This window comes from Pleurodeles waltl, chromosome 2_2 (genome assembly GCF_031143425.1).
Source record: "Pleurodeles waltl isolate 20211129_DDA chromosome 2_2, aPleWal1.hap1.20221129, whole genome shotgun sequence".
NCBI classification, from domain to species: Eukaryota; Metazoa; Chordata; class Amphibia; order Caudata; family Salamandridae; genus Pleurodeles; species Pleurodeles waltl.
The window spans coordinates 223984525-224006840 of NC_090439.1; the positions used below are offsets into that span (position 1 = coordinate 223984525).

At 48.9% G+C, this 22316-nt stretch overlaps 1 protein-coding gene across 1 annotated transcript in view; it reads right to left on the bottom strand.

Annotated features, from left to right (window-relative positions):
* MARCHF6 (membrane associated ring-CH-type finger 6) overlaps window positions 1-22316 on the bottom strand; it is a 1058737-nt gene that overhangs the window by 241924 nt on the left and 794497 nt on the right. The window lies entirely within an intron of this gene.

Genomic DNA, 22316 nt, shown 5'->3' on the forward strand with positions numbered 1-22316 from the left:
CTGAGGAACCTCGCCCTCCTGCTAGAGACAGAGGGGGAACCCATGCAAGTGGATACTACTCGAGGCCCGCTCTCCGCTAGCGAGCGGGAAGACAGACGTAAGAAAGGTTTGTGCCTGTACTGTGGTTCTGCTGGTCACATGCTTCGTACCTGCCCTGTACGTCCGCCAAGGCCATCGGGAAACGCCACTTCCCGTCCTCTATAAGAAGGGAGGGGACGGGATCATCGGCTATACCTTCCATCAGTTCATTTACTGACAATACGACATCCTTGTTCATGTTACCTGTCATGTTACAACTACCTGACGGCCGTCAAGAAAAGACTATGGCATTACTAGATGGTGGTGCTAGTGGTATTTACATGGATAAGACTTGGGCCACTACTCAACAAATTCCAACACAACCCAAAGAAATTCCCGAACAAGTGCACACAGTGGATGGATCCTTGATATCCTCTGGTCCAGTCGATACTACTACCCTGATGTTAAGTTTACAGTTTGGTAACCATCAAGAACACATCTCCTTTGATCTCATATCATCCCCCAACCATACCATCATTCTCGGAATTCCGTGGTTCATAAGACATAATCCGTATGTGAATTGGGTAACCCGGACTATTTCCTTGTCTTCACAGTTTTGTCATGAGAACTGTTTTGCTTCCGACAAATATTGGTCACCGAAAAGATTAACACCTATTGAAAGTACTACCGGTTATTCCATTAATACTGTCCAAGGAGTCCCTGAACACTATTTAGAGTTTTAAGATGTGTTCCAAAAACCATCCAGACCTGTGTTACCTCCACATCGAGACTACGATTGTGCTATTCCATTGGAACCTGGAACTGTCGTTCCCTTTGGGAGGATGTATTCCCTCACGGAACCCGAAAAGGAAGTTCTAAAAGAGTATCTGGAAGAAAATTTACAGAGTGGTCTTATTGTTCCATCGTCTTCTCCGGCAAGGGCTCCTCTCTTTTTTGTACCCAAGAAGACAAAGGATCTTCGTCCTTGCCTGGATTTTCGAGGCCTGAATAAGATAACTATTAAGGATCGTTATCCTTTGCCTCTCATCAAGGATATTCTAGAAGCAGTCAGAGGGGCTCAACGTTTTACCAAACTGGATCTACGGGGAGCCTACCACCTTTTACGTATTAAAGAAGGAGACAAGTGGAAAACAGCTTTCAGGACCCCATTTGGTCACTTTGAGTACAAAGTTATGCCTTTTGGTCTCACTAATGCCCCCGCAATCTTCCAAAGATTTATGGACTCAGTGTTTTCTGACCTTTTGAACCAGACAGTTGTAATCTACTTAGACGATATTCTTATTTATTCTAGACGTCCCGAACTCCATTCTTCCCATGTGAAACAAGTCCTTCAAAGACTCCGGGCACATCAACTATCTTGTAAACCAGAAAAGTGTGAGTTCGACAAGACGGAAGTCAAATATCTGGGTTATCATTTAAGTCCCACCGGCATAGCTATGGACCAAGAAAAAGTACAAGCCATTCTAGATTGGCCTTCTCCTTCTTCTATTAAAGAAACACAATGTTTTCTAGGATTAGCAAACTTTTATCGGCAATTCATCTTAGACTTTGTGAAACAGACCAGCTACATAACTCACACTTTAAAGAAGGAAAATTTAACGAAAGGGTTTGTCTGGACTAAGGCGGCTGAAACAGCTTTTCAAGATTTAAAGAAGGCTTTCACTCAAGCCCCCATCTTAAGACATCCAGATACCAACAAACAATTTATTGTAGTTACCGATGCTTCCGAAAGAGCCATCGGAGCTGTCTTACTCCAACAACAAGAAGATGATGGTCTTGAACATCCTGTTTTCTATTTGTCCCATATACTCTCTACATCAGAACAACATTACTCAGTACTTGAAAGGGAATTATTGGCTCTGAAAACAGCCTGCCTAGAATGGAGACAGTTCCTGTTGGGTTCCAAGGAGCCTTTTGAGGTGAGAACAGACCACCGTAATCTACAATGTTTACGTAATTTTGTATGCCAGAATAGTCGCCAGGCTCGTTGGGCCTTTTTCTTCAGTCAGTATGATTTTTACATCACCTATATTCCTGGATCCCAAAACATTCTGGCTGATGCTCTGTCTCACCGTTATCCAGATTGTACTCCTTCCCCATCTCAGTATCTACTTGAACCTAGTAAGATCATTGGAGTAGCTCAGTCTTTCCTGGAGGAGGTACAACTGGAATACTCCAGCCTGTCTGACCGCGAAGTAGATAAACTAAGACCCTTTTTATGTAAAAAACAAGGATATTATTATTATCAGAATCTGTTATTCCTCCCTACTAACAGAGTTAGAGAAAAGACATTAGAAATGTGCCATGATTCGCCGATTGCTGGTCATAGAGGCATCAAGGCCACATAAGAACTTCTTTCGCGATTTTTCTGGTGGCCTACCTGGAAGCCGGATGTTGAAAGATACGTTCAGGCTTGTCCCATATGTGCTCAAGTCAAGATTCCCCGTACCAGACCTGCAGGATTACTACAGCCTTTGCCTGTTCCACCAGCTCCATGGCACACCATTTCTACTGATTTCATGTAGTTCGCTCCCACCATCAGCAGGAAACCGGGTTATCATGGTCACTGTTGATTCCTTTACTAAGATGGCTCACTTCACTGCCCTGAAAAAGCTACCTACATCCCAAGAACTAAGCCAGATATTTATTGACCATATTTTCCGTCTCCATGGACTTCCACATACCATTGTATCTGACAGAGGACCTCAGTACATTTCCCGGTTTTGGAAATATTTTTGTAGGACACTAAATATCAATATAGCACTGTCATTGGGTTTCCATCCTCAGACCAATGGACAGACCGAGCGTCTGAACCAAGGATTAGAGCAATACCTTCGTTGTTTTTGCAATTCTACCCAAAGCAACTGGAACACTTATCTCCCTATTGCTGAATTTTCCTACAATAATACTGTCCATAGTGCCTCCAAGGTCACTCCTTTTTTCTGTTCTTATGGCTATCATCCTACCTCTTTTCCTACTTCTCCTCAGTCTACCTCTCCTCTGCCCGCAATTACTTCTCTTTCCAAACGACTTCTACAAATCCATAGACTAATTCGATCCAATTTGTTAAACACCAAGAGATATATGAAGAAAATAGCAGACAAGAAACGTAGGACCACTCCACACTATCACCTTCAAGATAAAGTCTGGCTTTCATCCAAATTCTTACCCTCACGCCTTTCTCAGAATAAGTTCACACCTCGCTACTACAGGCCTTTCTGTATTCTTCAGTTGATTAATCCTGTCACTGTCCGTCTTCACTTGCCTGATACATGGAAGATTCATCCAGTCTTTCATGTTTCCCAGCTCAAACCTTATGTACCTGACCCTTACTCTCGTCAGTTTCCTTGTCCTCCTCCTGTATTAGTGGATGATGTCCCTGAATATGAGGTACAGGAAATTTGTGACTCTCGTCTTTTTCACAAACGTCTTCAGTATCTGATTCCTTGGAAGGGTTATCCTCTCAGTGAATGCTCTTGGGAAGATGTATCTTCTGTTCACGCATCTCTTCTGATTCATCGCTTTCACAGTTTATTCCCCCTCAAACCTGGGCCTTCGGGAGGGGAACCTACTGTCGCGCCGCGTGAGCTGAACATTCGGCTCGGGCCGCACAGCGCGTCTACAGGACGTGGCACGCCCCTAGCCTTTCATGCACCTTACGAGGCCCCAGATTTGGCATGGGGCCTCGCTCTGCTTTTGTACTCTGCGTTTCTTGTGCCTCCTGACCCCTCTTACCTGTTCTTTTTCCTTCTTTTTTCTTTTCTTCTTTTCTTGGGTCTTTTGGTTGTACCTTCCTTTATGTCTTTTCCCCCTTCCCATGTTACCTTTTTCTTCCCAGCATTCCTTGTTCCCTATTCTCTATGGTTCCTACTCTATTCTGTTCTATGTACTTTTCCCTATCTAAGATGGTGTCCTTTTACTTCCTGTTGGTCATTTCCTGTTTTTTGGTATTTAAGGGATGTGTTTTCTTCCTTTCCTTGCGCTGCAACAACTTTCTGTTCTGATAGTGTCTTCGCTCCTGATTCTTTGCCTTTCGGTTCTGGATTTCGTCAATTCTGTGTTACCTGAATTTTGTTTCTGTTGATTCCTGTTCTTTTGTTCTTGTTTCAGGAATCTTTCTGTTTGGAGTTTTTTTCCCCTTTTTAGGGTATTTTTCCCTATGGCGCTATTTCTGAAAGGCACGGTCTGTTCTTGGCGTTTCCATTGCCTACAGCACCGTGGCTACCAGAAAGAGTCGCCCCTTTCTGGGCCAAAGCCGAACACTCAAGACCCACGCCACTCTATCTGCGGATTCCAGGCGTAAGCAGCACGTGAGTTGTGACAGGAGAGGGCAATTATACTCAACGGGCCACTCTACCTATGCCAGGGGCGCCCTGGTCTGGATCAAGCCGGGTGTCCCCTTTGTAGCAGAAACCCAAATCATAGATGCTCAGGGGAGATTTGCCTTGGTGCGTGGGCGGCATGCGGGCCATGCCATAGTGCTTGCTCTGTGTACGCCCTGAATGTGGATCAGGCCTCCTTCCTGCACACTTTGTCTAACCAGTTGTTAGGGTGGAGTGATTACCCTTGGTTACTGGGAAGGGACTTTAACAGCGTGCTAGATATAGATTTAGACCGCTCCTTCCCCCCACTGCCTACATCGCCTACTGTGTCAGCTGCGCGTGCGTTAGCCACCTGGACCAAAAACTGGCGCTTGATTGATATATGGCGGAACCGTAATGCCACAGATAGAGTTTACTCTTATTACTCTGCCCCACACTCCCTACATGTGCGCCTTGACAGAATATTCTGTACACACAAAATTTGTACTCTGAGGTCATGGACACGGATTATTTGGGTTGCACGCATTCTGACAACAACCCACAGCTTGTGCGCTTGGGTAGGGATACTTCCCGTCCAGCTGTCCCCACTTGGAAGCTTAGACCTGAACTCCTGGAGGATGCAGCGTTTAAAGCATCGTTAGCTGTGGCAATCCGCGAATACTTTAAGCATAATGAAGGCACTGCCTCTTCGGGCCTGCCGGAATGGGACACCTTTAAGGTTTTCATCAGAGGCCATTGCATGGGGACACAGTGGAATCTGCGTCGCTCGGTTGAGCATGATCTTGCCCATATAGAGCGGAGCCTGCTGCGCCCTGAGAGGGAGGCTGCCCAAGTCCCACTGAGGTGGCTCTGTTGTCTAAGGTTCGTGCTGAGCGCGTATCCCTTCTCGAGCGGCAGCGTCTTTAAATTATGCTGCTCACTCGGCGCATACGCATGCCTCAGCAGACATATCGGGCAAGCATCTGGCCTGGCTGACCAGAAGTGATCGAGATCACGGCCAAATTGTGGCGATTCGTTCAGATGCTGGTAGCTTACTTCATACACCTTTGGAAATACACTCCGCGTTTACGCAGCACTATAAGACTCTGTACGTCTCGGCTGCGACTCCCCACCAACGGGCCTGCGCTGAGTTTCTTTCTGGGGCTGTGCTCCCTTGCCCGACGGCCGCCCAGAGGAATGTGTTGGAGGAGTCTCTTGAACTCACTGAGATTCAGGCCAGTATCCGCGACCTGTCAGCTGGTAGGACACTGGGTCCGGATGGTCTGCTGGCTGACTTTTACAAGACATTCGCTTCAATCTTGCGCCCCGGCTACTCCGTGTCTACGAAGAATCTGTGCAGAGGGGATTTTTGTTGGCATCCCAGAATGAGGCGATGCTAGTATCCCTTCCCAAACCAGGCAAAGACCCAACGGAATTCGGCTCATACCGCCCATTGGCAATGCTCAACACAAATTATAAAAAACTGGCCAAAACCTTAGCATGGCATATAGCGCCTATGACACCGGGCTTGGTACACCCGGATCAGAACGGGTTTGTACCTGCGAGAGATACATCACACAACATTAGGCGGCTGTTCCGTGTCATGCATTATTTGAGACAGGACTGGCTGTTGGCGGGATGCCTTGTCCTCGAGAAAGCTTTTGATTCTTTAGAGTGGCCTTATCTTTTTAAGGTCCTACAACAGTTTGGCATTGGGCCCCTTTTTTATTGCATGGTTAAACTACTATACACTAATCCTCAGGTCTGGGTTAAAGTGTGGGGGAATATCTCAGAAACAGTGAACGTGCGTAGAGGCACAAGACAGGGTTGTCCCCTTTCCCCGCTGCTGTTTTCCCTTGCCATGGAACCCTTGGCGGCGGTTCTACGTTACAGGGGCTCCTGTTGGGGAATTGCCCTAGGAGATGGCCTGCATGTGGCATCGCTATATGCTGACGACCTTCTACTGTATTTGAGAGATGTCACGGGCGTCTCTCCAGAGGTCGGGACGCTACTGCAGCTGTTTGCCTTGCTCTCTGGACTCAGGGTTAACTGGTCTAAGTCGTGTCTCTTTCCCTTTGATCCCACACTTCCAAATCCAGAGCTTTGTCTCTCTGGAAACACTGTTCCTTGGCAGCCCCACACGTTCTGATATTTAGGCATACGCATTTACCACCATAAGGAAGACTTTTCGACTGGAAGCTTAAGATGGCGGTGTCCTCCATTAGATCTCAAATGGCTTTCTGGCAAACGCTGTCGGTGGCGGGTAGGATCGCACTGTTGAAAATGATCGTCCTACCACGCTTATTGTACTATTTTTCCAACCTCCCACACTATATTCCGGCCAGTTTCTTCAGGGGCCTGGAGCACAAGTTGAGAGAATTTATCTGGAACGGGGGGCGCTGCAGAGTTGTGCTTAGGAAGTTATACATGCCGCTGGAGAGAGGTGGTCTATCTGCTCCTAATCTGGAGCATTATTACTTGGCTTCTCAGCTCCAGTGGGTGTCCAAATGGCTAGCAGGCCTTCATCTTACTGATATGGCAACTACTGAGAGTCTCTGGTCCCTCATGCAGGTGACGCGCCTGTTTCACCCTCTCACATGCTCGCGCCGCCAGGGCAGATCTTCCTTAGGGTGACCCACAGCTGCTACCGAAGGTCTGTGCGCCTTGCGGGTGAGACTGTTCCGTTCGCCCCAGCCTTGGCACTGCTGGGAACTCCTCGTGGCTCCAAAGTCACGTCGGTAGCTGAATTATGCGAGTGGCATGCAGCGGAGTTGTGCACGTTGGGCAATCTGTATAATGATGGTAGGCTGGTCTCGTTCTCCGAACTGGTTCGGGACACAGGCCTTCCCGCGGGACAGTTCCTGCTATATAACTTGCTGTTGTGATCTTTATCATCTAAGTGGGGAGACCTGTTGACCGCGCCCCGACCCATCTGCTGATAAAATACATACAGGTGATGTGGCGGGGACGACCCCTGATTAGGTGGTCCACAAATGCGCAGTGTATGCACACGACCCTAGAGTACGCCACACTGCGCACGGCTTGGGACAACGATTCGGCTACCCCACCACAGACGCGCAATGGAACTCTGTTCTTTCCAGCCACATTAACATACCCCGCAACTCTAGATTTCGCCTGATACATTTCTATATCATTCACAGGGCATACCTTACGCCAGCTCGCACTAACAAATATTTCTCCCGTTGCGATGCAGCTTTCCCACGTTGCCATCACATTAATGCAGATATGATTCACATGTTATGGTCTTGTCCCTCCTTACACTGTTACTGGAGAGCAGTAGTAGGCTGCTTGTCAGAGTGCACGACGCGTTCAATTCCGTTCACATGGGAGGGCTGTGTGCTGGGCCTCTTCCATAGGAGCACGCGCCACAAGACTGCTGCAAGAGTTTTGGACCTGGGCCTGTTAACGGCTAGAAGGCTGATAACTCGTAGGTGGAGGTCTGCAGAGGTGCCAACTGAACTGTCTTGGAAGTGTTCGTTTGAGATCTGGGTGGGTGCGGAGGGGGTGGCATTGAGACGGGAGGATGCACTAGGGTTACGCAGGTATCCATTGTCAGATAGCTGGGAGATGATGATGGCGCACTTGCAAGGCCCAGGAACAAGCTCAGGTATGGAGGAATCAGACTAGTAATTGTGATGGAAATGCTCCCAATCCAAAGATAGGAGCGCGCAGAGGTGCCTGCCCAAGCACTACCCGCTAGTTCTGGTTTTGTCTTAAAGGTGTAAACGGGGCAAACACAGGCAGTGGGTATCTGGTGCTTAAACAAGTTCCAATCATATGTTAGCGCGCAAATGAGTCATGGAGGGGCTTCCGCACGCACGAAGGCACGTTTATATAACTGTCAACAAGGTGAAGATTGTAGGAAGTTGGCTCTGTATGTACTATTTCAAAGTAAGAAATAGCATGCACAGAGTCCAAGGGTTCCCCTTAGAGGTAAGATAGTGGCAAAAAGAGATAATTCTAATGCTCTATTTTGGGGTAGTGTGGTCGAGCAGTAGGCTTATCAGAGGGTAGTGTTAAGCATTTGTTGTACACACACAGGCAATAAATGAGGAACACACACTCAGAGACAATTCCAGGCCAATAGGTTTTTGTATAGAAAAATATATGTTCTTAGTTTATTTTAAGAACCACAGGTTCAAGATTTTCAAACAATACTTTAAATGAAAGGTATTTCACTTAGGAACTTTAGGAACTTTGAATTAGCAAAATAGCACATACAGTTTTCACACAAATGACATATAGCTATTTTAAAACTAGACAGTGCAATTTTCAACAGTTCCTGGGGGAGGTAAATGTTTGTTAGTTTTGCAGGTAAGTAAACCACCTACAGGGTTCAAAGTTGGGTCCAAGGTAGCCCACCGTTGGGGGTTCAGGGCAACCCCAAAGTTACCACACCAGCAGCTCAGGGCCGGTCAGGTGCAGAGGTCAAAGTGGTGCCCAAAACGCATAGGCTTCAATGGAGAAGGGGGTGCCCCGGTTCCAGTCTGCCAGCAGGTAAGTACCCGCGTCTTCGGAGGGCAGACCAGGGGGGTTTTGTAGGGCACCGGGGGGGGGGGGAAGACAAGTCAGCATATAAAATACACCCTCAGCGGCACGGGGGTGGGCGGGTGCAGTGTGCAAACAGGCGTTGGGTTTCAATGGGAGACCAAGGGGTCTCTTCAGCGATGCAGGCAGGCAAGGGGGGGGCTCCTCGGGGTAGCCACCACCTGGACAAGGGAGAGGGCCACTTGGGGGTCGCTCCTGCACTGGAGGTCGGATCCTTCAGGTCCTGGGGGCTGCGGGTGCAGTGTCTTTACCAGGCGTCGGGTCACTGTAGCAGGCAGTCGCGGTCAGGGGGAGCCTCGTGATTCCCTCTGCAGGCGTCGCTGTGGTGGTTCAGGGGGGTCAACTCTGGCTATTCACGGTCTCGTAGTCGCCGGGGAGTCCTCCCTGTGGTGTTTGTTCTCCACAAGTCGAGCCGGGGGCATCGGGTGCAGAGTGCAAAGTCTCACGCTTCCGGCGGGAAACGTGTGTTGTTTCAAAGTTGCTTCTTTGTTGCAAAGTTGCAGTGTTTGTGGAGCAGAGCCGCTATCCTCAGGAGTTCTTGGTCCTTCTAGATGCAGGGTAGTCCTCTGAGGCTTCAGAGGTCGCTGGACCCTGTGGAACGCGTCCTGGAGCAGTGTCTTTAGAAGTGGGGAGACAGGCCGGTAGAGCTGGGGCCAAAGCAGTTGGTGTCTCCGTCTTCTCTGCAGGTTTTCAGCTCAGCAGTCCTTCTTCGTCTTAGGTTGCAGGAATCTATCTTGCTGTGTTCTGGGAGCCCCTAAATACTCAATTTAGGGGTGTGTTTAGGTCTGGGGGGTTAGTAGTCAATGGCTACTAGCCTAGAGGGTGGCTACACCCTCTTTGTGCCTCCTCCCTGAAGGGAGGGGGGCACATTCCTATCCCTAAAAGTCAGAGTCACCTCAGCTCAGGACACCTTAGGGGCTGTCCTGACTGGCCAGTGACTCCTCCTTGTTTTTCTAATTATCTCCTCCGGCCTTGCCGCCAAAAGTGGGGCCGTGGCCGGAGGGGGCAGGCAACCCCACTAGCTGGAATGTCCTGGGGTGCTGTAACAAAGGCGGTGAGCCTTTGAGGCTCACCGCCAGGTGTTACAGTTCCTGCAGGGGGAGGTGAGAAGCACCTCCACCCAGTACAGGCTTTGTTACTAGCCACAGAGTGACAAAGGCACTCTCCCCATGTGGCCAGCAACATGTCTGGTGTGTGGCAGGCTGCTAAAACTAGTCAGCCCACACTGGTAGTCGGTTAAGGTTTCAGGGGGCACCTCTAAGATGCCCTCTGGTGTGTATGTTACAATAAAATGTACACTGGCATCAGTGTGCATTTATTGTGCTGAGAAGTTTGATACCAAACTTCACAGTTTTCAGTGTAGCCATTATGGTGCTGTGGAGTTCGTGCATGACAGACTCCCAGACCATATACTCTTATGGCTACCCTGCACTTACAATGTCTAAGGTTTTGCTTAGACACTGTAGGGGCATAGTGCTCATGCACTTATGCCCTCACATATGGTATAGGGCACCCTGCCTTAGGGCTGTAAGGCCTGCTAGAGGGGTGACTTATCTATACCTATAGGCAGTGTGAGGTTGGCATTGCACCCTGAGGGGAGTGCCATGTCGACTTAGTCGTTTTATCCCCACTAGCACACACAAGCTGGCAAGCAGTGTGTCTGTGCTGAGTGAGGGGTCCCCAGGGTGGCATAAGACATGCTGCAGCCCTTAGAGACCTTCCCTGGCATCAGGGCCCTTGGTACAAGAGGTACCAGTTACAAGGGACTTACCTGGATGCCAGGGTGTGCCAATTGTGGAAAGAAAGGTACAGGTTAGGGAAAGAACACTGGTGCTGGGGCCTGATTAGCAGGCCTCAGCACACTTTCAAATCATAACTTGGCATCAGCAAAGGCAAAAAGTCAGGGGGTAACCATGCCAAGGAGGCATTTCCTTACAAAGATATAGTACTCCATTGTTTGAAATCGTTATTATTGTTATCTGTTGCTTGCTCTAGGAGCAGTACTTACATGAACAGCTCTGTAAAAATGTACTGATTTTTGCGTAAGGACTAGGGGCACTGTGGCTTCTATTGCCCTGCATGTCGTACCAGTGACCCAAATTTTCCTTGCATGGATCATCCGCACTTGGTGTGAGTGTATCCTGCTGTATGTAAGATGTAGTGGAGCACATTTGAGAATTCCACTCAGAGCTCTGATTGTTAATAGCCAATGTGTTTTGATACCTGCTTTTCATTGGTATAATCACGCAACATGACTGGCAATTATGAATATTTGCTGTACTAATGTTGATGCAAATGTCAAAATGTTACGATGTGGCTGAAAAAAACAAACAGATTTCTGAAAAAAAAGAAAGTAAGCACAAGATTGAGGTCCCACTGAAGCATGAGAAATGGAGTGGGAGGAAACAAATGGGAGAGACCCTTAAGGGATCGACAAACAATAGGAGATTTAAAGAGTGAAGGCAACCTAAGAAATAGTTGATAAATAACCTTTAAGGGTGCCCAAAGTAGAGCCCTGCTGGGCTAAGGATAGAATGAACAGAACCTCAGAAACAGGAGAAGAGAGGGGATTAACAGATTTGTTGGTACACCATGCCACAAATTTATGCGTAAGGCATATATCGTTTTGGTGGCGGGATGCCTGGCTGCCAAGATAGCATCACAGACTTCGGGTGGAAGATCAAAAGCGGTCAACTGCCGCCTCTCAATCTCCATGCATTAAGGCTGAAATTGGACAGGTATGGGTGGAAAACCGTCCCCACCTGCTGCTGTGACAGAAGATCCTCCCGAAGAAGCAGTCTAAGTGGAGGATCAGTGGCCATGCTCAATAGCTCTGGATACCATACTCTGTGCCCAGTCCGGAGCCACCAAGATGACTTGGGCCCAGTCGTTCCAGATCTTCTTGAGAACTCTGGGCAGATGTGGTATAGGCAGAAAAGAGGCTGGAGTTCCACTGGAGACGAAAAGAGTCTCTGAGCGAGTGTCGCCTTGGAAACTCTAATGCGCAAAACAGCCAACATTGCGAGTTCTCTGTGGAGGCGAACAGATGCAAGCAAAGCTCTTACCACTGCTGAAAGAGACCTTGGGCCACCTCCAGATGGAGATGCCATTTGTGATTGGATATGCATTGACGGCTCAGTTTGTCTGCTCTGGCGTTCAGAAAGCCTGCCAGATGTTGAACCACCAGGGTAATGTCCTGATGTGCCAGCCATGTCCAGAGGCGCAGGGTCCAGGACCCTACTCCGCCCTGTTTGTTGCAGTACCACATAGCGTTAGTGTGGTTCATGAACACTTACACTACTTTCCCTTTGAGAGAGGGAAAGAAATGCTTTCAACGCAAGCATGATCACCTGGAGCTCTAGAAGATTGATATGGAATCCAGACTCCGCCGGGGACCAGAGGTAATCTGCAAAACCCACCTGTCTGTAGTGACAGATTCCCAGTGGGGCAGGTGATGGTGAATCCTGCCGCCAACTGGACCGGCGTGAGGGGGCGGAGTAGCAGGGTTTGGGGGCTGCAGCAGGGGCAGACTGGGACGACCTCTAGGTTCCCTGCCCCACACCCACGGGATTCTGCATTCCCAGCCATACAGCTGCTGAACAGCATGGGTGGCTGGGACAGGGATGCAACAGGGAGCCCCTTCCGTGGCCACGAAAGGGGTGAAAGGCTGCCTGTTTGGGACGAGGGGCAGTGGAAAAGCTGAGGGATCGAGCTGTAGCCCAGGAGTCCTTGAACCTCTTCAAAGCAGAGTCTGCCTTGTCTCCAAAGAGACAGGAGCCATCAAAGGGCATGTCCATAAGAGTCTGTTGGACGTCACCCGAAAAACCAGATGTACCTAACATGTATGGTGCCTCAAGGCCACCGTCGTCACAACCGTTCTACCTAGAGAGTCGGTTGTGTCTAGCCCACATCTGATAGTGAACTTTGCTGCGTCTCTGTGAGAAGCTGGCCAGGTTTGTAGTGTGTACCAGATGCCAGGTCCAGTGATCCACTTTAGTGAAATGTAGGCAATGTCTAGCAGATTAGGCTGTCTAGTGGTAATTGTAGCAGAGCATCCAAGGCTGAACTAGAAGACATGCAAAGCTCTTGCATTAACACTGTAGTCACACACTACTGATACACAAGAAAGACAATACGCAGTGTTACCAAAAATAAAGGTGCTTTATTTTAGTGACACAAGGCCAAAAATATCTTAGAGGCAACACTCCTTCTGGATGTAATATTATACACAATATATACACTGAAGACCAAAATCAGGTAAGTAAATAGTCACAGAATGGGTTAAACAGTAGAAAATGCAATAGAATGCAATAGGTTTAGGGGCAACACAAACCATATACTAAAATAGTGGAATGCCAAAGTCAGATTCCCCCCTAGGCAAGTGTGGTGTGTAGAGGGGTGCTGGGAGTGTAAGAAACCACCAAAGTTAAGTAAAGTACCCCAACCCAGAGCCCAGGAAAACAGGAGTAAAGTACAGCAAGTTTCCTCAGAACGCAGTAGAAGTCGAGGTAAAGGATTACGTAAAAACCAAGCAAAACTGCAAGACACCAACAATGGATTCCTGGACCTGAAGACCTGTGGAGAGAGGAGACCAAGTCCAGAAGTCGATGAAGAGTCCAGGAAGAACAGGAGCCCCTGCTCCCCCGGATGAAGGTGCAAGAGTGGATTCTCCATTTCGATGAAGAAGTCAGAAATGCACCAAAGAAGACAGCTGCAGGTTCGTGCATGGTGCAAGATATGTCCCACGTCGAGTCGTTGGATGCAGACTGTTTTTTGTTGTTGAATTCCACCAACAAGCCTTGGCTCACGCAAATGTCACGGTTGGTGGGAAAAGGCGTTACCTGTGCCCAGGAGGAACCTAGGTGCCTCAACTCGGACTGAGGAGAGAGATGGGGCTCTCAGCACTTTAGAGAGCCCTCAGAAGACCAGGCAGCACCCAGAGGAGTCCCAGAACACAGGGACAAAGGAGTTGCAGAGTGCGGTCGTCGCAGCACTACACAAAGGGATCCCACGCCACTGGAGAACAACTCATGGAGCTGAGTGTCGCAGGATAAAGTGCTGGGGACCTAGGCTACACTGTGCATGAAGGATTTCAAGAAGAAGTGCACAGAAGCCCAAGGAGCTGCAGAACATGCCGTGCACAGGGTACTGTCTGGCATGGGGAGGCAAGCACTTACCTCCACCAAATTCTGAGAGCTGGACCTTTGGAAGTCAGTATCACTTCAGTCCACCACTTGTGTTCCAGGGATCACACTCGTCGGCAGGAGAGGAGTCCCAGAGTACTGGTTGTCGTCGCAGAGAGGAGCCTGCTGAAGCAGGGAAGTGACTCCATCACTCTACGGGAGATTCCTTTGGTCCTTCTGGTGCAGAATGAAGACATGCAGTCCTCAGAGCGTGGAAAACCTGGTAACTGTTGCAATTGCTGGCTGGAGCTGAAGTTGCAGGGTCCTGTAGCCTTCCTGGATACTTTGTTGCAGTTTCAGCATTCCTTGAGCAGTCGGTGGTCAGAAGCTGAAGCAGAGGATGTAGAGGAGTCCTGGTGAAGTCTTGCAAACTGAATCTGAGGAAACACCCAGAGAAGAGACTCTAAATAGCTGTGAGAGGGGGATTGGCTACTTAACTAGGTATGCACCTATCAGGAGGGGTCTCTGACCTCACCTGTTGGCAATGGCCACTCAGATGCTCCCAGAGGGTCCCCACGCCTTGGAATCCAAGATGGCTAATGCCAGGGACACTCTGGAGGAGCTCTGGACACCACCCCTGGGGTGGTGATGGACAGGGGAGTGGCCACTCCCCTTTCCTTTGTCTAGTTTCATGCCAGAGCAGGGACTGGGGGATCCCTGAAACAGTGTAGACTGGATTTTGTAAGGAGGGCACCGTTTGTGCCATTCAAAGCATTTCCAGAGGCTCTGGGAGGATACCCCCTCCCATGCCTGTAACACCTATTTCCAATGGGAGAGGGTGTAACACCCCTCTCCTAAAGGAAATGCATTGTTCTGCCTTCCTGGGATTGAACTGCTCAATCCCCAGGAGGGCAGGAACCTGTCTGTGAGGTGGCAGCAGCTGGGGCTGCAGTGGAAATCTCAGAGAGATGGTTTGGCAGTACTGGGGGTACATTGTGGAGCCTCCAGGGTGCAGGGATTTGGACCCCCAATACCAGAATTAGATTGGGGGAACAATTTCGCAATCTTAGACACCTCACATGGCCATATTCAGAGTTACCATTGTGAAGCTACATATATGTAATGATATATGTGGTGAACGCTTATAATGGTATCCCCGCACTCAGTAAGTCCAGGGAATTTGCCCTGAACAACGTGGGGGCACCTTTGCTAGTGCAAGGGTGTCCTCACACTTAGTAACTTTGCACCTAGCCTTCAGTAACTGAAGGTTAGACATACAGGTGGCTTATAAGTTACCTGGTGCAGTGAAAATTGTTGTGAAATAGTGTGTGCCCTATTTCACCCAGGCTGCAGTGGCAGACCTGAAGGAGTGTTTGTATGAGCTACTTTTGGGTGGCCAAAGAAATGCTGCAGCCCATAAGGATCTCCTGGAACCCCAATGCCTTGGGTACCTCAGTACCATATACTAGGGACCTCTAAGGGGGGGTCCAGTGTGCCAATCTGGATTGGAATATGGAGTCACTAGACTATAGTGAGAAATTTGGAAAACAGAGAGCATAAGCACTGGAGTTCTGGTTAGCAGAACTCCAGTGACACAGTCAAGCATACTGACAACACAGTAAAACACACTGACATAGAGGCCACAAACTATGAGCACTGGGGTCCTGACTAGCAGGATCCCAGTGAGACAGTAAAACACACAGACAAACTGGCAGAAATTGGGGGTAACATGCCAAGAAGGATGGTACTTTAGTATAACTCTCCCATTGGTGACAGCTTGGGAGATGATAGCATGGGCCTCCTTCGGTATCTGTGGGATAAATTGCTCAACTGTATCCCACAGAGAGTGGGTATAGCGGCCCGAAAGGCATATGGTGTTCAGTGACCGCAGTGTGAGTCTGGAGGAAGAAAACATCTTCTTCCCAAATTTTTCCAGCCTTTTTGATTACCTATGCGGGTGTGCGGAAGGGAATGCGCCCGAGGTTGAGGATGCCTGGATGAAACGGCTCTCATGCGTGGGGTGTTGGGACAGGAATTTTGGGTAATTCGGGGTGGGCAGATGGCAGCGTGCGATAGTCCTGTTCATAGGAGCCCCTGTGTTGGGTCTGGACCAAGCACCCAAAAGGACATCGGTAAGGGCTTCATTGAATGGAAGAAGAGGCTCAGAGGTGGAAGCCCCTGGTTGAAGCACCTCCGTCAGGAGATTAGACATGACCTAAGCAGAAGGCAGCTCAAGGCCGAGGACCTCAGCTGCCCTACTGACCACCATGGAATAAGTTGCTTCCTCCGCCGTAGCCACGGTAGGAGAAGACAGCATGCCAGCATCTGGAGCGGTATCCAGACAACTGGCCTTGCCCAGTCCAAGTTGGGGTCATCCTGGTATTCATAAGGGCCCAGAGACCCCACCAATCCTTAACCGATTTCGTACCCATAAGAAAAAGGGTCATAATCCAACTTGGGGCGAATAGGCCCCAACGAAGGAGGCAGTGTCGGCCGTCGTCGGGGATCAGGTCAATGTCGATGGTGGGCACCACAGACGTCAACAGTGTCAACAATCGAAACAGCGCCGGGGAAGGTCTCAATGGTACCACTGGCGCCGGTGTGGATCTGAGAGCAGATCCGGAGGGGACTTTGGTGGCCAGAACCACTGGCACAGAACCCGCAGGCCCCCCTCAACCGGACCCCTTGGGCCCAAAGGCACTGTAGCGGGGCCGGCCTGCCCAAAAATGAGGTGCATGGCCTCATAAAACTCCTTTATTTGGGCAGAGGTCGCCACGGCTCCCGGAAACTTGGGGTGGTGCGGAGCAGACCCAGAAGCAAGCTCCGAAAACAGAGGCCTCAAGCGCTGACGCTCCTTCCGCATTGTATCAGCTGAGTGACAGGGTGAAGTCGGAGGATGCCGGGATCTCTTTGACTTCTTTACCTTGGCCCGAAGAGTTCGAAAAAGAAGAGTGGTGGAGGCTCTGCGACTGGTCGAGACCTTCCGGTTGAGCATGATCAGGACCTACACAGAGTCAGGTTCTGGGCCACCATAAGATTGGGGAACCACTCCCTCAAGGCCTTCTGGTGCATGGCCCGGCACTCGTAGCCCGACCTCCAGTGGTGGTCACGCTCCAGGCACCATGAAGGGACCTGATGCGGATCCGTCACCGACATCATGAGGTGACAGTCCAACAGACAGCTTGAACTCGGTCTTCGGGGACATCCCTCGACGCACCAAAAAACTCAACAAAAAAGTCAGTCGGTCAAAAAGTGACCAATGGTAGCTCTCTCCGGATCAGCGTGTGGTACGGAAAGAAAAGAACTGACCTCACTGCGCTGAGGCGGCATCTATGTACTACTCCCGATGTCATCACGGTGACTATGATGCCCATGGAGTCCACCAACACCACCTGCCGACGCAAAAGGGTACTGCTCGAAGAAATAAATCTCCGGATCCGGTCTGATGTCTGGGGGAAAATTCTAAGGTAAGGAATCTGTAACTAGAAGTCTCTATCAGATATTAAAATTTAATTGTTTGTATAGAGAAATTTTATGAGGATAAGTTATCCTAGCATCCTTATTTATATGTTCCCTTTCACTTTTGAAGTTTTAAGGGAATGTGGTTTTGTTAATATGGGAATGTACGTTCATGAGAATTTGTGTATGTATGATGAGAGATTCCTAGTTTTAATAGTACGTCTGTGGCCCGACCTGAGACCTTATGCATAAATAGGAAAAGGAAATAATGATTTTGAAAAGAAAACAAGTGATCTCTGTATTAAGTTGATTATTTATGGCATATTTAGATTTAATAATTGTAAGGAAATGCTTCCTTGGCATGGTTACCCCCTGACTTTTTTGCCTTTGCTGATGCTAGGTTATGATTTAAAAGTGTGCTGGGACTCTGCTAACCAGGCCCCAGCATCAGTGTTCTTTCCCTAAAACTGTACTTTTGTCTCCACAATTGGCACAACCCTGGCACCCAGGTAAGTCCCTTGTAACTGGTACCCCTGGAACCAAGGGCCCTGATGTCAGGGAAGGGTCCTAAGGGTTGCAGCATGTCTTATGCCACCCCAGGGACCCCTCACTCAGCACATGCACACTGCCTCACAGCTTGTGTTTGCTGGTGGGGAGAATATGACTAAGTCGACATGGCACCCCTCTCAGAGTGCCATGCCAACCTCACACTGCCTGTGGCATAGGTAAGTCACCCCTCTAGCAGGCCTTACAGCCCTAAGGCAGGATGCACTATACCACAGGTGAGGGCATATGTGCATGAGCACTATGCCCCTACAGTGTCTAAGCAAAACCTTAGACATTGTAAGTGCAGGGAAGCCATACGAGTATATGGTCTGGGAGTTTGTCAAACACGAACTCCACAGTACCATAATGGCTACACTGAAAACTGGGAAGTTTGGTATCAAACTTCTCAGCACAATAAATGCACACTGAGGTCAGTGTGCAATTTATTGTAAAAATACACCCAGAGGGCATCTTAGAGATGCCCCCTGAAAACATACCCGACATTCAGTGTAGGCTGACCAGTTGCTGCCAGCCTGCCACACACGAGACATGTTGCTGGCCACATGGGGAGAGTGCCTTTGTCACTCTGTGGCCAGGAACAAAGCCTGTACTGGGTGGAGGTGCATGGCGGCAAGGTTGGAGGAGATAATGAGAAAAACAAGGAGGAGTCACCCACTAGTCAGGACAGCCCCTAAGGTGTCCTGAGCTGAGGTGACCCCTGCCTTGAGAAATCCTCCATCTTGAGTTTGGAGGATTACCCCAATAGGATTAGGGATGTGCCCTCCTCCCCACAGGGAGGAGGTACAAAGAGGGTGTAGCCACCCTCAAGGACAGTAGCCATTGGCTACTGCCCTCCCAGACCTAAACACACACCTGAATCTAATATTTAGGGGCACCCCAGAACCTGGGAAACTAGATTCCTGCAACCTTAACAAGAAGGACTGCTGACCTGAAGCCCTGCAGAGAAGACGGAGACGACAAATGCCTTGGCCCTAGCCCTAACGGCCTGTCTCCCAACTTCGAAGAAAACTGCAACAGCGAAGCATCCAACAGGGACCAGCGACCTCTGAAGCCTCAGAGGGCTGCCCTGCACCCAAGGACCAAGAAACTCCAGTGAACAGCGGCTCTGTTCAAAAACTGCAACTTCTTTGCAAAAAAGAAGCAACTTTAAAGACTTCACGTTTCCCGCCGGAAGTGTGAGACTTCCAACTCTGCACCCGACGCCCCCGGCTCGACCTGCAGAAAACCAACACCTCAGAGAGGACTCCCCAGGTGACTGTGAGCCCGTGAGTAACCAGAGACGACCCCCCCTGGCCCCCCACAGCGATGCCTACAGAGAGACTGCCTGTAACAAGGGACCCGACGCCTGGAACCAACGCTGCACCCGCAGCCCCCAGGACCTGAAGTAATCGACCTCCAGTGCAGGAGGGACTCCTAGGCGACCCTCTGCCTAGCCCAGGTGGTGGCTGCCCCAAGCAGCACCCCCCGTGCCTGCCTGCATCGTTGAAGTGACCCCTGGGTCCCTCCATTACTTCCTATACAAAACCCAACGCCTGTTTGCACACTGCACCCGGCCGCCCCTGTGCCGCTTAGGGTGTACTTTCTGTGCCTTCTTGTGTCCCCCCCGGTGCCCTACTAAACCCCCCTGGTCTGCCCCACCAAGGACTCGGGTACTTACCTGCTGGCAGACTGGAACCGAGGCACCCCTGTTCTCCATTGAAGAATATGTGTTTTGGGCACCTCTTTGACCTCTGTACCTGACCGGCCCTGAGCTGCTGGTGTGGTAACTTTGGGGTTGCCTTGAACGCACAATGATGGGCTACCTATGCCACAACTGTGAGACTTAGAAGTGTTTTACTTACCTTCAAAACTAACCTTTACTTACCTCCTCCAGGAACTGTTGATTTGTCCACTTTGAAAATAGGTTATTGCCATTTTTACAAAGACTGTTTGATTTTGCTTTTATTCAAAGTTCCTAAAATAACTAAGTGAAGTACCTTACATTTCAAGTATTACTTGTAAATCTTGAACCTGTGGTTCTTAAAATAAACTAAGAAAATATATTTTTCAATATAAAAACCCATTGGCCTGGAGTACGTCTTTGAGTGTGTGTTCCTCATTTATTGCCTGTTTTGTACAATAAATGCTTAACACTACCCTCTGATAAGCATACTGCTCGACCACACTACCACAAAATAGAGCATTAGAATTATCTACTTTTGCCACTATCTTACCTCTAAGGGGAACCCTTGGACTCTGTGCACACTATTTCTTACTTTGAAATAGTATATACAGAGCCAACTTCCTACATTGGTGGATCAGCGGTGGGGTCTAAGACTTTGCATTTGCTGGACTACTCAGCCAATACCTGATCACATGACTAAAATCCAAAAATTGTCATTAGAAACAGATTTTAGAAATTTGAGCTATTTTTCTAAATTTCTAAAAGCCCTGCTAGGGCCTTGTGTAAGTCCCTGTTAGCATTTCTTTTAGAGTTTAAAAGTTCTGAAAAAGTTTGGATTAAGTTCTAGAGATTGTTTTAGATTCTTCAAAAGTATCCCAACTTTTAGAGAAATAATGTCTAGCACAGATGAGATGGTGGTGGAACGCAACCTCACCACATACCTGCATCTTAGGATGTCAGAGTTGAGGACTCTCTGTAAAATAAAAAATATAAAAACTGGATCAAACCCTACCAAAATACAGCTCCAGGAGCTTTTGGCAGGGTGTGCTAGAGACCACCCCTCTGAAGACAACCTTACAGAGGAGGAAACTAGTGACCTGGAGGAGAATTTCCCTCCTCCTGTCCTAGTTAGGGAGCCCAGGGTTCCTCAAACCCTGACTCCACAAGTGATAGTCAGAGATGCTGCTTCTCCCACAGGGGAGTCCAGCAACTCTGGAAGCATTGAGGGCAGCCTCAATGAAGATGACCTCCTGTTAGCCAGGATGGCCAAAAGATTGGCTTTGGAGAGACAGCTCCTAGCCTTAGAAAGGGAAGGACAAGAGATGGGTTTAGCTCCCATCAATGGTGGCAGCAACTTAAATAGGGTCAGAGAGAATACTGACATACTAAAAATCCCCAAAGGGATTGTAACAAAATATGAAGATGGTGATGACATCACCAAGTGGTTCACAGCTTTAGAGAGGGCTTGTGCAACCAGAAAAGTAAACAGATCTCACTGGGGTGCTCTCCTTTCGGAAATGTTCACTGGAAAGTGTAGGGATAGACTCCTCACACTCTCTGGAAAAGATGCAGAATCCTATGACCTCTTGAAGGCTACCCTGAGTGAGGGCTTTGGATTCTCAACTGAGGAGTACAGGATTAGGTTCAGGGGCTCAAAAATCCTCGAGCCAGAACTGGGTTGATTTTGTTGACTTCTCAGTCAAAACACTGGATGGTTGGATTAATGGCAGTGGTGTAAATGATTATGAAAGGCTGTATAATTTGTTTATTAAGGAACACCTTTTAAGTAATTGTTTCAATGATAAACTGCATCAGCATCTGGTAGACCTAGGACCAACTTCTCCCCAAGAATTGGAAAAGAAGGCAGACCACTGGGTCAAGACAAGGGTGACCAAGACTTCCACGGGGGGACCAAAAGAAAGGGGTCACAAAGCCTCCCCAGGGGAAGAGTGTTGAGACATCCAAGGGAAAAAGTAAAGAGTCTTCTACAGGGCCCTAAAAACCTGCACAGGAGGGTGGGTCCAAAGTCTCTTCACAATCCTCATTGATTACAAGGGTAAAAACGTTGATCCCAAAAAGGCCTGGTGTCGCAGCTGTAGTCAAGCATGGACATCAAACTGGAGACAAGGCCTGTCCCAAGAAAGGTACCACTCCTACTACTACTCCAGTTAGCACTGGAATAGCCAGTCTCCAGGTGGGATCAACAGGGTGCCCAGAGCAAATCAGGGTTCACACTGAAGCTACATTAGTCTCTGAGGGTGGGGTGGACTTAGGCAGCCTGGCAGCTAGTGTGGCTAACATGCAAAAATACAGACAGAAGCACTTTATTAATGGGACTAGAGTAGAGGCCCTGAGGGATACAGGTGCCAGTGTCACTATGGTGACAGACAAACCGGTTTCCCTATGACAATACCTGACTGGACAAACTTATCCAGTCACCAATGCTGACAATCAGACTAAAGTACATCCCATGGCTATGGTAACCTTAGAATGGTGAGGGGGTCACTGGCCTGAAACGGGTGGTAGTCTCTTCTGCTATACCAGTTGAATGTCTGCTTGGAAATGATCTGGAGTCCTCAGCATGGGCTGAGGTAG